Source organism: Macrobrachium nipponense, chromosome 35 (genome assembly GCF_015104395.2).
Source record: "Macrobrachium nipponense isolate FS-2020 chromosome 35, ASM1510439v2, whole genome shotgun sequence".
NCBI classification, from domain to species: Eukaryota; Metazoa; Arthropoda; class Malacostraca; order Decapoda; family Palaemonidae; genus Macrobrachium; species Macrobrachium nipponense.
The window spans coordinates 59491380-59509604 of NC_061096.1; positions in this window are offsets into that span (position 1 = coordinate 59491380).

The following is an 18225-nucleotide window of genomic DNA, read 5'->3' on the forward strand; positions in this document are numbered from 1 at the left end:
GGGTAATATTTTATGTAAATGAATTGTTGTTATTATTATCCGTACAGGCTAACTGGAAATGCGTTTTGCAAAGCAAAAATAAAGGTTAATATATTGGCGTGAAATACCTTACGGTGTTCATTTTATTACCTGCCATTGCCGAAGAGCAGATCTTTATTAACTGAATGCTTAGTGTAGTTGAAAAAAAAAAAGTTATATGAAAATTTACTAATAAATATTATTGCTATAAAAAGAATTTTGTTCTGAACTAAGAATTATGCTTTTCAAGTTACATCTTAAATTAAACTATATCAAAAGTTTTGTGGCTTGGTATGGTTTGAAATTTGAAAGTTTTGTGGCTTGGCATGGTTTGAAATTTGAATTGTGTAGACCACTTAGGAAATGAGAGAAAAAAAACGGATGATGACGGTGTGTACGTGTTCCCTCTAGGAAACAAGGAGGTATTTAGCGGACGATACCCCATACCAGATTGGAGGTTTGCCTAATCGTTACTAGAAGTTCACTCTCGACGTGGTTCGGAAGTCACGTAAAGCCGTTGGTCCCGTTGCTGAATAACCACTGGGTCCATGCAACGTAAAAACACCAAACAAACAATTAATAGAGTTTTTTTTTACAATATCCATGAGCACCTCCTGCTATTTGCGTTTCCTCTGTCCATTTGATTTCATAATACTTTCCCGTTATTAAACTATTCCAGTCATCGTCCCTCACTCAAAAACAGCCTTAGGTCACAGACCAATGAGAGACGAGGTTAGGAATCAACCAGTTTCTCTCACTATATCACAAAAATATAATGCGTTAATTTCCTAGTTATGGATTCTACCTTCTGAAAGCTCCACGGAAATCTATGTAATTATCGTATTCTGAGAGTTTTAGGGTACGTCTTAATATATTTGCACTATCTCGTCGATTAACTATAAGATTCTCGGGTATTCCATTGAGGAGTATATGTGTATTTCTGGTGATAGAAATTCACTCTCGGCGTGGTTCGGAAGTCACGCAAAGCCGTTGGTCCCGTTGCTGAATAACCACTAGTTCCATGCAACGTAAAAAAACCATGAAAACAAAACAATTAACTATAAGATGGAACGTGTTTTGCCTACGTTTTTTGGAACAAACTCCGCTGATACGCGGAAGCGAAATTAAAATTCACTTCTTGTCTTAAACTATTTTATGGCCTTACAAATCAAGATACACTCGCGTTATAACAGTTGACATATACGTATATGCAAGTACGTAAATATATCTCCTGATGTAATCTGTCATGATTTGAAAAATTTACAGACAAGTATAAGAGCATATTTTAAATCAAGATACACTTGCGTTATTTTTTACATATGAAAGTACTACGTAAATAAATATATGATTATGAAATCTATGTAATGGTTTGGAAAATTTACAGACTGGTATAATAAACCCCTGTAAGCCTGTCGATTTGTAAAGTATAATATATTATACGAGGAGGCAAAGATGAAAAATCATAATTGAAAAGGTCTATACCAGGTGGCCAAAGATGACTTTGAAGAATATATTCTTGACAGATTTTTACGAAGTGGATGAATAAATATTGCAAAAAAAATCATTCTTATCATACAGTATAGGAGGAAAACCATATTTTTTTGTGACGCTATAATTAGTTATGTATATGTATAGTATGCACATACATATTATATTCATATACATATATAATTTCTGTAAGGAGTTAAAAAATACCTGGCTTGACCATTTGCATGTGTAAAATATGTATATGAAAAACACTGATGTAACATGCTACAGAAAAATTCATTAATCATAGACCGATATTATATTTCGAGTTTTCATTTAGAACGATATAATATTTCGAGTTTTTAGAACTATTATATTTCGAGATTTCATTTAGAACGATAATCTATTTCCAGTTTCAATTTTCGAAAATACTACGCGTGATTTTTTAATTAGATGAAAACCTTACGCTTTTTATATATCTATTAATTTATTAATCTTTTTTTTATAAATTTGATGATAAAATCCAAACTATTTGCAGAGACAGTTTCATTGTCTTGGGTTATTTGAAAGCGGAGTGTAAATAGCTATAATTATGAAAATTAAATGACATACATATTATAGTTAGTATTATCATATGACCAATAATACTTCTGGTGACAAGACAAAGGTGAATGTAATTGATCGGTATCTTTAATTATAAAAATTCTTAAGAGCTATCAAATTTCTTGGAAAATGAAACGAGGGAGTAATCATAATATAACAATAATAAGAAATTCCTACAAGTATTTGACTCCATCTTTCTATTTGAAAAATATGAAGGAGACCTCAAACAATAAGTTTTAATATTGATGAAATTTATCTGGAATGAGCATTCATAAATTCGTAAGGTTTCCAGAATTTATTTTCTATACAGAAGTAAAGGAACATCAAAGTTTTCCGTTTATCTAATTTCTTTCGTCTATTTTCTCTGTTTTTGACACGTAAATATTAAATTTGAAAATCAAAGACACGTCAGTAATTGATTCGTGAACTGAGTTTAACCAAAAATTTGACAATGGTAAAGAAAGCCATATTTCCCCTGTCAATAAAATCATATTTGTAATTGATAAAACGTCAACTGTTTCGTCTTTTGACAATTTTTGTTTTCGAAGTTTACCTTATTTTCATATTCGAAATGCCCTTATATGCATAAATGATTTATATTCTTTAATTTTTCAGATTTATTGATAAAGATTAATTTCCAGATCTGCACAGGATCCAAACAAAGGGATTTAATTATACGCACAAATTCATTTACTTATAAAAACAGGCTTAAGAAATATTCTCACTTTTAAACTTATGGCTATAACATCTTAAGAGCACTATATAGGCGATTCTAGATTTGTGTAAGATGGATCCAAAGATCGTTGAAGGGCAACTTTCTCCTTGGAATGGTTTCTGGTTGCAGAATGGACGTTATATTCAATGTAGGTCACTACTATTATTATAATTGTCATTATTTCTAAGCAGTGTTCGTATTATCATATTATTATCATTATTATTTTTTCTCAAAGTTTTTGCGTTATTATCGTCATTATAATTATTTCTAAACAAAGTGTTCGTGCTATTGTAAGTTATTATCATTATTATTATTACCATTAATATTATAATTATATTATCATTTCTAGACAAAGCGTTTGGCTGACTAAAATACTACTATTTCTATAATTCGTTTGTTTATTTGGGTCCCTTATTACAATTAATACCTTGACGTACCTACTACTTTAGCTTAATTTCACGAAACGTTAACAATACAATATTTCTGTGGAATATATTAAATATATAATATATATATATATATATATATATATATATATATATATATATGTATATTTACTGGGGAATCCTTATTGAAGCTAGAAGTAATTGACGATTTGTATTCCTATTTTTATGCACTAACAAGAAACAAATAAAAAAATATATGAAGCAAACATCAAAATCCTTAATGAAGCTGGAATGTTTGCAATAACTCAAAGCAGTTGAAGATTTTTATACCAATTTTAATGCACAGGAAAGAAACATAAATGAAAAAAAGTTTCGCAGAAACCTATGCACATGAAAACCAGGTCAAATATTTGCCTAAAATTAAATGAAAAAATGAAGAGGCTTTAAAAAAACCACCGAGAAACTTGTGCAAATGAAAACTAGGCCAAATATTTAATTAAAATTAATCGACAAATGAAGCAGCTTTAAAAAAAGAAAAAAAAAACATGCAAATGAAAACCAGGTCAAATATTTAGCAAAAAACCAGCGAGAAACTTGTGCAAATGAATATTAGGTCATATATTTAGCTAAAACTAAACCAACAAAATTAACACGATTTTAGAAGACTAGCAAGAAACTCTATGCGAATGAAAACCAGGTCAAATACTGACCTAAAATTAAACGAAAAAATAAATCAGAATTTAGAAGACCACCAAGAAACTATGCAAATGAAAACAAGGTCAAACATTGGCCTAAAATGAAACGTAAAAATTAAGATGACTTTGGAAGACTAGCAAGAAACCTACGCGAATGAAAACCAGGTCAAATAAGACTGCTTCCAAATGAAATCAAATGGCGGCGACCATACAGACACACCAGAGACACAAGTCGGCTTCGGATGTGTCTCTCTGGTCTCTCGCCGAGAACGCCCGAGCTGCGCCGAGCCAGCCGTGGCACCCAAGGAAATGTAGGATCTCTCTCCCACCCCACTCTCTCTCTCTCTCTCTCTCTCCTCTCTCTCTCTCTCTCTCTCTCGCGTCCCGGATGCAGGAATTTGAATTTCGGCCAGCGAGAGGGAGGATAGTTTGAGCCGATGGAACTGATGAGGGAATAGGGAAAATCGCAATTAAATTTTTTTTTTTTTAATTAAACTTTTTAGAATAAGAAATATTAAATAAGTCCATAGTTGTTAATTACTTTCCCTTGGTTCTGTGACCACTGTTGATGTTGTCATCATTGTTCTCATCGTCATCATTATTATTATTCTAGTAGTTAAGGGGAAACCAGTTTGTACTTTATATGAAGTCCTTCCTGAGCATTATTATTATTATTATTATTATTATTATTATTATTATTATTATTATTATTATTATTATTATTATTATTATTATTATTATTATTTATTATTATTATTATTATTATTATTATTATTATTATTATATTATTATTATTTATTTATTATTATTATTATTATTATTATTATTATTATTATATTTATTGATTATTATTATTATTATTATTATTATTATTATTATTATTATTATTATTATCAGCATCTATGGTATATATAATTATTCAGGGGAAGAGAAAGCTAGTTTTAGACGTATATTTTCGGTTGGTCTTCTCCTGAACTTTTTATAAAATGACTCCCGGACACCAGTATTATTATTATTATTATTATTATTATTATTATTATTATTATTATTATTATTATTATTATTATTATTGTAACAAAACATCCAATCTTCGATAGCCTTGTACAGAAATATTTAAAAACCCAATACTTTCGAGAGCTCGCAATCTTATTGATCATTCTGGATTGGCAAATTATTTCCGAGAAGGCAGTGAAGAAGAAAATAAAGACTAAAGAAGTGTTTATATATTTGGAACCATTTTTGCGTGCTGAAATCAGGCCTATAATCCACTGCAATAACTGACTATTACTAAAAAGCCTGCTACCACATTCAGAAGTTCGCGAAGACGAAAATCCAGACTAAAGAAGTTTATATATTTGGAAACTTTTTTTTTTGTCTGGTTTGTTTGTTTGTATGGTGTTTTTACGCTGCATGGAACCAGTGGTTATTCATCAACGGGACCAACGGCTTTACGTGACTTCCGAACCACGTCGAGAGTGAGCTTCAAGACCATACCGATCACGCCACTGAGCCGCTTTTTTTTTTTTTTTTTTTTTTTTTTTTGTCTGGCGACTATTACCAAAAAAGCTTCTACCACTCACGACAATGCTGATTATAAATACGACGTTAACGATGACAACAACATTAATATTAAATTAGTGACAAAAAACCCTACAAATATGGTAGATTCTTGAAGACGAGCCACGGTCTAGAAGGAGCCGTAGGTCCGGAAGGACATCCGTGAGAGAGTCGGGGCCCAGGTCATGCATACCCGCAGGATTTGGGCAATACTGTGAGCGAAGGCTGCTAGTGTTGTTGTCTGGTACAATGCACAACAACAATAAGAGAAATGAATTTGTTATAATAATAATAATAATAATAATAATAAAAACCCACACTGTAGATACCACCCAGTCGAATTGGAGGACTGTGACAGACCAAAAAATAATAAATAAATAAATAAATAAAATAACAATATACAAAAAAATAAAACAATTATTTAACAAAGCACTGCCAAAACTGTACCCTGACTCGGGCACCCAGAACTGTAGAGCAAAAGTATATCGTATACATTCATTCCTATAGAATAAATAACCTTTCGAAATCGCAGCGAAACTCACACGTGCGTCCAATCGCTGCCCGAGTGTGACACGCGCGTTCATATGCATAAATACATAAGCGGAAAGAAGAGGGAGGAGGAGAAGGAGGAGGAAGAAGAAGGAAGATAGGGTATAGGTGTAATAACAGTTTATAAACTAACTACTCCCTATAGCTTGACCGGCGAACAACAGAGCGAAGCCTTAATTGAACTCGGTAATTGTTGTGTAGCCGTGTATCTTTTACCTGGAGCGGCTACCTGGCTTTTCTCCCCCTCTTCTTCTCCTCCTACTCCTCCTCCTCCTCCTCCTCAACCCCTCACCTCCCACTCCTCCTCCACCACCTCTCACTCCTCCAACCCCTCACTCATCCTCCTCCACCGCCACTTATACTCCACCTCCTTACCTCGGCATAATCAGCTCTCGCTCGTAAGAGCGCTCTCCGAAAAGGGCGGACGGCCCCGAAAGTAATTCTTTGGCCCGGCCACCCACCCGAAAAAGTCACAGGTGCATCGTCCATTAACTGCTGTTGCGGCTGATTCAGCAGCAGAGGAGAGAGAAGAGAGAGAGAGAGAGAGAGAGAGAGAGAGAGAGAGATGCTGCAGGTGCCTACGCAATAACTGCTGCTGCTTCAGCTGTTGTTCCAGCGCGGTTAAACAGAGAGAGAGAGAGAGAGAGATACCGATCTTCAGCCTTCACGTCTAAAATAAGCATAATTGAAAATATATATATAGAAAAAATATTCTCAAATATCAATGTGGGTGGCGCAGTGGTATCCCTTTTTCATTGCAGCTTTTATTCATACCTTTTTCTGTCAGGGTAATATTTAGAATAATGCACATGTAGGCATATAATAATATATAACATATATATATATATATATATATATATATATATATATATATATTATATCACAGAGAGAAAATGCAAGTTTGTGACATTTAAGTTTAATCGACTAAGGAATTCACCATCCCGTAAAACAAGGTTTTTATCACCAATAAAACGAGACCAATGCAATGTCATCCTTAAGAGAAGTTAATTCATCACTAATCACAGTCGTTTTGAAATTAAGCGATCTCAAAAAAAAAAAAAAAAAAAAAAAAAATATATATATATATTATATAATAATATAATATATCTATATATATATATATATATATATATATATATTCAGGTTACAAATGAACTACAATTATTTCTTTTGATTCTAGCATTCCCAAACTTACTTTCAATGCGTTCTATCATAAATCCGCTGACTGTATCACTTTACCTTTGGCTTACAGAGATCTCTATTGGCTCTTAGGCCTTAATGTGATCCATTACCCAGACCCACTCATACGTAGTGTTGAAATGTCAAATAGATTTATGATGATTTCCATAATTATTCTGTCATTTTTGGTACAAGAATAACAATGATTCATGATATATATATAATATATATATATATATATATATATCTATATATATATATATATATATATATATATATATATATATATATATATATATATATATATGACGATACTATTGCAATAATCTGATTAATATACTATTTGTCTTCGCAGTCATTAATATATCTTAATTGCCGTTGTTCTAACTATGCTCTCTGTTGATATCATCTTCGTTATTTCTAATAGTGTCATTTCGACGTCAATCATAAAATGTTTTCATTAATTAGTTTTCTTAAAATCACCGGTTATTGTTCTCCCGTTTATTCCCAACGCTTCTACTTGGTTCGCTTTTCTTAAAATCCCACGGTTCTGCTCCATCATTATTTTGAAGTTCCAAAGCTTCTAAATTGTTCGCTTTATATCACGGTTCTAGCTCCATCTTCTTTTAGTTTATTCCCACCATCGATTCTATTTGTTCGCTTTTCTTAAAATCATGGTTCTAGCTCCATCATTCTTTTAGTTTATTCCCACCAACGCTTCTATTTGTTCGCTTTTCTTAAAATCACGGTTCTAGCTCCATCATTCTTTTAGTTTATTCCCACCATCGATTCTATTTGTTCACTTTTCTTAAAATCACGGTTCTAGCTCCACAATTCTTTTATTTTATTTAACCCACCATCGATATGTTCACTTTTCTTAAAATCCCGGGTTCTAGCTCCATCATTCTTTTAGTTTATTCCACCATCGTTCTATGTTCACTTTTCTTAAAATCACGGGTCTAGCCCTCATTTTCTTTTAGTTTTATTTCCCACCTCGGGTTCTATTTGTTCACTTTTCTTAAAATCACGGTTCTAGCTCCATCATTCTTTTAGTTTATTCCCACCATCGATTCTATTTGTTCGCTTTTCTTAAAATCACGGCTCTAGCTCCATCATTCTTTTAGTTTATTCCCACCATCGATTCTATTTGTTCGCTTTTCTTAAAATCACGGTTCTAGCTCCATCATTCTTTTAGTTTATTCCCACCATCGATTCTATTTGTTCATTTTCTTAAAACAACGGCCTCTAGCTCCACATTCTTTTATTTTATTCCCACCTCGCTTCTATTTGTTTGCTTTTCATTAAAATCATGGTTCTAGCCTCCATCATTTTTTAGTTTGTTTATTTCCCCACCATCGCTTCTATGTGTTCGCCTTTCTTAAAATCGGTTCTAGTCCTTATTCTTTTAGTTTACTCCCAACCACGCTCTAGTTTCGCTTTTCTTAAAATCACGGTTCTAGCTCATCATTTCTTTTAGTTTTTATTTCCACCATCGCCTTCTATTTGTTCGTTTTTCTTAAAATCACGGTTCTAGTCCATCCATTTTTCCTTTTTTTTAGTTTTTTTTTAATTCCACCAAACGCTTCTATTTGTTCGCTTTTTCTTAAAATAACCCGGTTTCTAGCTCCATCATTCTTTTTTTAGTTTTATTCCCACCATCGCTTCTATTGTTTCGCTTTTCTTAAAAATCACGTTCTAGCTCATCATTCTTTTAGTTTATTCCCACCATTGCTTCTATTTGTTCGCTTTTCTTAAAATCACGGTTCTAGCTCCATCATTCTTTTAGTTTATTCCTACCAACGCTTTTATTTGTTCGCTTTTCTTAAAATCACGGTTCTAGCTCCATCATTCTTTTAGTTTATTCCCACCATTGCTTCTATGTGTTCGCTTTTCTTAAAATCACGGTTCTAGCTCCATCATTCTTTTAGTTTATTCCCACCATCGCTTCTATGTGTTCGCTTTTCTTAAAATCACGGTTCTAGCTCCATCATTCTTTTAGTTTATTCCCACCAACGCTTCTATGTGTCTTCGCTTCTTTATCCCACGGTTCTAGCTCCATCATTCTAGTTTATTCTTCCCACCATCGCTTCTATGTGTTCGCTTTTCCTAAAATCACGGTTCTAGCTCCATCATTCTTTTAGTTTATTCCCACCATCGCTTCTATGTGTTCGCTTTTCCTAAAATCACGGTTCTAGCTCCATCATTCTTTTAGTTTATTCCCACCATCGCTTCTATGTGTTCGCTTTTCTTAAAATCACGGTTCTAGCTCCATCATTCTTTTAGTTTATTCCCACCATCGCTTCTCTGTGTTCGCGTCTATCATTAACCATATTTTGTTGTTGCTGCAGCTTCTGTCATTAATGCGAAACAAACAACTTTAACCTCAGGGTATTTGTATACCCATGTTCAGCTCCTGTATTGGCAGACAGGGGCTGTTGTTATTGTCACTGCAGGCAGAACCCGCCATAGCCTTGTAATTGCTTGTTTACTGATGACGGAGAGCCGTCCTTACAAAGCCACAGGATTACAATAATTCCCTGAAAGTCTTGTTTGGTCGAGGTCAAAAACAGATCGCGGAGTAGCCCATGTGATTACGCTGGCGAATATATTAGGGAATATATTATATAATAAATATATACGTATATACATATATGTTTTATATGATATTTTGTATTAAACGAAATTGAAAATATTTTGATGCGGTAAAAATTCCAAAATACTTTTGACTTTAGTCTCTAACTAAATTATCGTCATGTGTAGATATTCACGCATACGAGATATCCTTACATTATCAACGCTGACATTTTTCTTTAAATAAAATATCTTTCACCTCTCTCTCCTTAGAATTTCACCTGCCAACCCTTTCCTTCTATCTATAACCCCCCACCCCCCGACCCCCTTCCCGAACCCTTCTCTCCTTCTATCTATACCCCCCCCCCCCCCCCCGCCCCCCCCCCGACCCCCCCCCCCCCCCCCCCCTCCTTCTTCTCCTTCTATAATCCAGCGTCCTTCTTCTTTTTCTTCTTTCGTAACCGTTGGGCTCAAACCCCCATTTGCTAACATAAAACGTCCACCAACAACGGCAGCGTTCAACCCTTCGGCTCCACATCAAACGGGAAACTGTTGCCGATCTGCAGCAGACGGGGAAACGTCGTGAATAGCGTTGGTTGTCTTCAGCGGGTCGTAATATAGTATACTCGTTTGAGCGCTGCTTTCTTCCTTATAGATTCGCAAAGAAATCGAGATTTTATCTTTAATTCTCTCTCTCATTCATATATATATATATATATATATATATATATATATATATATATATATATCATATAATATACACACACAAATAACCTTAGAGCGTGCGTAAGGTATAAGGTGCGTAAAAACGCCTTCCGTCTGTCCAGTGAAGGGGACCCGTTTGAACGAAGCCTCTCTCAGATTTAATGTGTACCCCCGTCATAGTTACCACCTGTCTGTCTATACGGAGTTCTCTCTCTCTCTCTCTCTCCTCTGTCCATACAATTAACTGCCGTATACCCGTCATGCTGCCGTTTTCCCAGAATGCCCTCGAGCAACGTATATGACCAAAACGGGTTGGGTTGGGGGGGAGGGGCAGTCCCCCGGGAGTCATATATGTATACTTGTACAAAGGAACATAATAAGTGCTGCTACTACCAAAAAAAAAAAAAAAAACATTGTTTTTTCAGTGTTACTATTTATTATTTACTTCTTTATCTGAGGATTTGTAGTCTATATATATATATATATATATATATATATATATATATATATATATATATATATATATATATGTCATATCACATTACCGTGATATATGTTACGTATTAAGCTACAAATGTCTTTTAACATCGAATTTAATTATCGACTAATAAATTCCCCTTTGGTTAACATATATGAAAATATATTCATTCCAAGGTAGACGCGAATTAGATATTAAGGGACATTTGTAGTTTAATGCGTGTATATATATATATATAATATATATATATATATATCTATATATATATATATATATATATATATATTACATACATCATACATACATACCTGGAATACTATAAACCAAATGCATAGGAACGTATTTCATAATGGTAATTATGCATGTAAGTATGAGAGAGAGAGAGAGAGAGAGAGAGAGAGAGAGAGAGAGAGAGTGAGAGAGAGAGAGAGAGAAGAGAGGGGGGGGGGGAGGGGGAAGGGGTCACCAATACTCTGTGGATTAAACGCGTATTTATTATGAGTACTAATCATTATAACTCGTGTCCCTGTATACGGATAAATAGTCTACACGTGCATTATATTTAATTTAATTCAGTACCATTATATATTCGTCTGTTGCTGAACCCGACAGAATAATAATAATAATAATAATAATAATAATAATAATAATAATAATAATAATAATAATAATAATAATAATAATAAGGTTATATATCCAAAATATGGCAATTCTTCAAATCGTCAGATGATTGATTAATCTGTTCATCTAGCGTCGCAGTACATGAAAGGTGAGATTACTTATTCACCTATAAAACAAAACGGCCGATAAATTCACAAAATAAAAGTTATTCTTTTATCACGAACGTTTGAATATTTCCTGAATTCTAAAAAGCCACAAATAGGGATTTTTATTTTTTATTTATTTGCTGATTTTTTTGCAAGATTAATATTGCCAAGTTTTTTTTAATAGATTTTTCTCATAAAAATACGTATGAAAATTTCCTTTTGGTAACTACATTTGTTTTCAGTTGTAAATGATCAATACAAGTTTAGTCATTTTTCTTTGTGAGTATAATTTTAATATTTTTTTTCAAGAAAATAATCTTAAGGATTACCATCCGGTACGGTAGATAATTTTGTTCTTAATTTACAATTCAATATTTAAATTTCAGTAAAGACATTTTACTTGTATGGATACACATCCTATTTTCTCAAAAGTCGTGTAAACTTGAAACGAACTAATTTGAACTTAGTATTCTAATAATTTATCAATAATATATCTATTCATAACTTTTCCCTCTACCGGTTTCCTAATAAATGATCTATGCTTTCCATATTTCCTGTTGTCTTCAGTAAAATTTATATACGAACACCATATTCTTTGGAATTTTGAATTTCAGGTGTAATAGTAATAATAATTAGACACGACTAATCTGGGTTTTGTACCTGGGTCACAATGAGACCCGAGAGGCATCGAAGTGGGTGCTTGAGTACTTGGAAATCTTCACGCGGTGAGTAATAGTGAAACGAAACACTAAAGTTTACGTACTCAAGCCAGTCCCAAGCCCCGATATATATATATATATATATATATATATATATAGTATATAATATGTATATGTATATGTATATATAACATATAATATCTACATCTTATATATAATATATATAATATATATTAATATTATAATATATATATATAATATATATATATATATATATATAGAATATCTATATATATACCTATATATCTATATACTGATATATATACTATTATATATATATATATATATATATAATATATATATATACTCATAATAGAAGCTTGCATATGATCTCGCTCATGCCTTAAGTAAATGGACAGCTGATCATTGTAGATTATAATGAAAATAATAATGAACGGCAATGGGTCCCGAAAGCGCTCGACGGATAACATTGGGGGTATCCTTATATATATATATATATATATATATATATATTTAAAATATACTTATTATATATTAAATATTAATAAAATAATATATTAATATAAGATTTTATTATATTATATATTATTATAATATTTATATTATATAAACTTTTAATGTTCCACTATATAAACAAGTTTGTTTATTAGCAACCAAATATGTATAAAAGTCATTGCATTGTTATTATTCAATGGATTTTACTCCTTTTTCTTCGTAATTTTGAATTCGTCTTCCTACCTGTTTCAGACAAACCCTAATGTTACCATAATCCCTTTTAATAATTCTATAAATTCTTAGTCCACCATTTTCGACAAGTTTGCTTTAGATTTAGTTTTCCACTTTTCTGAAACTTCTTCATTTGTTGATAACTAATATTATTGTTCATTTATTTGCAACTGCCTTATTTATGATTTCAAATGGAGGTATCTTCAGCCAGTTATATTTCTTTTATTTTATTTTTTTTTTTCCTCCACGAAATATCATTTGTAAAACCAATCAGAGAATCACTCGCCTGCCATCTTTCTAACAACAATAGTTGGTGCTTTGTAGAAGAAACTGTCAATCATTCTCTATTTATCAATAACCCCTTTTTGCTATAATGCCATTCATATATATATATTATATATTATATATATATATATATTATATATATAAATATCACAGCACAAATACCCAAAGCGTAAACAACACCGCAGGCCGTAGTTTCAAATCCTAAAGGTGACCTCAAATTCATTATTCCAGTCTCCCTGCGTAATAACGTTTGAGCACACACACACACACACACAGGTGTATGTGAGTAGTATACGTGCGTGCGTGCGTGTTAAATAATAAGCGATGCCATGGGTAACTTTACCCTCCAGCAAAACGGTCCTCACAGCTGGCTATCAAACCACAGGCTGAGATTGGAGCCAAAGTTTTCTCGGGTCTTCCCTTTTCCCTTTCTTACACCAACTTTTCTTGTGAAATCGCGCGCTCTACCGCCCATAACGAACTCCACCGCTTTCCGCTGCCCACCTACGTGGATCATAGGCAACTAGAAAAAGGGTTATAGAATAAAGAAGCGGTTGAGGGTTACTTAATATAGACCGAGAGCCGTTTTACAACCGGTATTACTATCGAGTAAGTCATTACAACCGGTACGCTGAAAGACTCCGAGGCCTGACTGGTTATGCCACCTAGTCCTAGACCCACCCCTCCCACCTCTCCTAACTTACAACCAATTTTTAAACACTTACGCAGTTGCAGAGTTGCTAGGAATCGGTCTTTGTCGTACGCAAACAAATCAACATTGACCTTTTCCATTTTTCCTTGCGGAAAATCAGTAGCATCATTTTAGTCCGTTGAAGAAGCTCGAGATGTTCCAGGACGAAGTCAGGGTCACTATCTTTCTTAGCGTTCGTGCCCCGAGGCGTTGCACCGGCCGCTCGCTGCCTCGTGCCTGTTTTCCGCTGTCTTTCGACTCGTTTGAAAACATCACGTCCATTAACGATATGTTTCTTCATTTGCGTCTGCGAGAGGACTCTGTATACGTTCATAATCCAGTTACGTTTTTATCAAGTAGCCTAATAAGACATTCTTCAAGGAAAAACGTGCATGAAAACGCCAATGCGTCTAAGGATTGCGGTGAACGAAGACTTCTGAAAACCTCAAGGGTTCGACGACGTAAATTTCGCCCTTAAACTCCGCGAGCTAAGTCGTCCGAATGATTGCCTAGATACGTTACAGAACAGTCCGTGTGATTGGCGTTAATTCCAGTACGACTACCGTCTTCTTTTTTTTTTTACACCGTTCTGCTTTGAGGATTTTCAAGAACAATAGCAACATTACCGGATGAAAACATAACGAACGTTCATAAACCAGATAGAACAAAGACGTGATTTGTAAAACTGAAATTCAGGAGGTCAAACGACGGAGCAAACCGCTGGGATAAAGAAAAAAAAAAGAAGAAAAAACGATTAAACGCACCAACGAAAGAAAGTGGCATCTTACCCAAGTCTTGTTTGTTTTGCGTTCATAATTTTGCTTCGAGGTTTCTCTCTCTCTCTCTCTCTCTCTCTCTCTCTCTCTCTCTCTCTCCTTTTTTCAGACACGTACCATAAATCCGGTGTATTGCGTTCATATCGCTGCAGCATAGAAAATATTATTATATGAATAATTATAGTATTTGCTATAATGTTAACAATGATTTATTTCAAGGATTTTTTTTATCATTTTTATAACATGAAAAAAATTATTGTACAATATATATTTTTTATGAGATTTTTTTTTATACTTACTATATAATGTATATATATATATATATATATATATATATATATATAAATGTGTGTGTATAGTGTATACATAGCTATAGTATAGTAATAATATATATATATATATATCATACTATATATATAATATATATATAATATATATATATATAGATATAATATATCTATATATATATATAATATATATTATATATATTATATATAATATATATATTTACATTGTACGATACGCTGCATATACGGATCGTCGTATGAAGAAAAATGAAAATAACGTATCAAATCCAATTACCCGAATTCAAATTTGATAGCCATAAAAAATAAATTTTCTCTGAATAACGACACATATTATGATTTCAACCATAATATTTCCACACTCTTTGCTGAGCAGACGAATTTAACGGGTTTCACATATTATGACCTTCAACCATAATATTTCCACACTTTTCTGAGCAGACGAAATTTAACGGTTTTCCCAAACCAGTTTATAATGAAACCCACTAAAAGATGTGAACTGCCTCTGCTTGACGTGTCACCAACTGCTACTGTTGCATTTGTTCTTGGTGCCACTCGGATATCGTTACAACAGGAAGTGCCAGTGGCTGGCTGGGCATCAGGAGTGCCTTCCTAGTGCCTAGTAGTGGCTGTCTACACTATACCGTGTTTCTAATCGGCCTAGCGCTTGTTATCGTCCACGATTCCCATAATTTACCCTCTTTTAAAAGGCGGTTCTGGCTCGCTCTAACAGCGTCCTACTCCTATCTTGTATCGTTTCATGAATCCTATAATTTGACATGTTCGTCATCTCTTCCGAGGTCAGATCATGTCGTGTATTTACTTTTATTTTTCTCTCGTTCTCTTCCTTCTTGGCTTCATGCGAACGAGGGAATGTAGTTATTTGCGTCACTATCCCCAATTTTCAAAAGAAAATGGTGAAGTGAATTCCTTCATACTTCTAAGAGGCAATGAGAAATAGACCTATATGGTCTCTCCACCTGAGAAGTTAAGCGGATGAGTGAAAAATCGGTAAAGTGCAGTAAATGATGATACTATTCTTACAAAAGCTCGCTTTTATAAAAGGAAAAACGAAAATATAAATAAAAATAATGATAGAAATGGAAGATGACGGTAGCCTACCCCTTCGAGAATAGTATATATAATGTCAGTTTGGCTCCTGTACGAACCAGCAGCGCATGAAGGTCTAGACTGGTCTAGACCTACTTGGATGAACACAATGAAAAGGGAGGCAGGAGAGTAGAGATTTGTAGACGAAAATACACAATAGATATACGAGTAGCAGAATTTCTGACAGGTCCTTTGTGTTACACGGCGTCTGAGGCCATGATGATCGCAGTGATAATGAAAAAGCATCGTCAGATCACATGGAGAGCTCAGTGGTGCTCGCGAGCAACGGCATGGCAGTCACGGCTCAGCCGTATGTGATGCACAAGACCTTAAAATTGCTGATTATGGAAAAGGAAACCAATGAAGCTGGTTTTGTTTATGTTCCAGAATTCCCCTCGCCCAGGAAGTAAGATGACACTACGGCAGGTTTTTTTTTCCGAAGTTTCTTTCAGTTACACACTGGAAGTTACTCTATGCACTGGACAACAACCGGTTTTAAAACGCAGTTCTCACACGTGTTTCTCCTGGGGTCATTTTGTTATTACTATTATTTTTTTAATGAAATTGAGAACGTATAAAATTGCATATCGGCATGCTTACTTCCTTGTTGGTAGGATTTCTCCGCCTGATCACGACCCACTGTCAAATGACTGACACTTTTCATAGGGATTTACCCTTTTATCCTGTATTTACTCAGTAGTTACATTTATATGCTTTATATATATTATATATATATTATATGAATAACTTGATCACGAAATATATAAAATGTATAAATAAAGGGTCGTGTAGATCGAAAGATCTCTGCATTTCTTGTCTTTTCATTTTCCTACGTGGCATCACCTTATTATTATTATTATTATTATTATATATATATATATATATATATATATATATATATATATATATATGTGTGTGTGTGTGTGTGTGTGTGTGTGTGTGTGTGTGTGTGTGTATTAGGTACCTTATACTCTTGTGTAATCTAGATCAACGGAGAGACTGAAAAGTACGAAAAAAAAGCATTTTGTGAAGAACGTAGACGTGCCAAGTACCCAAAATCAATCTTTAAGGATAATTCATCTCGTGGTTTCATCCTAAAAATGAGGAAAATGAACAAATAACGCTAGAAAAATTAAGCTGACACTTATTTTCAAAGTGCTCACGCATATTCGGAGTTTAGAAGTCCGATTTTGCTGCTACTTGTAATATTCTATGATCCATACACACACACACTCTCTCTCTCTCTTCCCTCTCTCAGCCTAATTTCATATTCCAATCACGCTCTCATGCGGCAACTACCATTGCGTCACTAATCACACCAATTAGGCCAAATTAGCCGCCGATATGGCTATCTTTCCCCCACATACTCTTGTACCACATAGGCCTATATGCTTCCTGATTTGGTGGTTACCGGTGAAGGACAGTTTTCGACGACCTGCGTCTTGGTTCTCTCTCTCCCCCTCTCTCTCTCTTTTATTTATTTATTATTTATTTCAAAGACTTATCAATCCTCATACGTAGGCCTATTTTTTTTAGTAAGGAAACCTTCCCCAACCAAAGGAACCGAGGTTTATAGTAAAAAAGATCATATTTCCTCCCAAAATGAATGATTGGACGACAGTATATGTATAGACGAGGTTTGTTTGTTAATTACCGAGACTGATTAAATAACTCACCTTTATATGTATTACAAATTTAACGCTTGTCCCTTTCAATATATTCCCCCGTTTGAACTAATACAGCGATGCAGTCTTCTTTCCAACTAGTCGAACTGCTTTTAGAGCACTGATTCAACTTCTGGGAGAAGATAAAAGTCGCACGGTGATAAATAGGGCGAATATATGGGGCGCGTCTTTTGTCGCTGGTCACAGATTCAGTCATTATTCGACCACTTCTGCCTGATTTTTTCAGTCATTCCCATAAGCTGTATACTAAGCATTTGAAAACACACTGTTCGTGTTT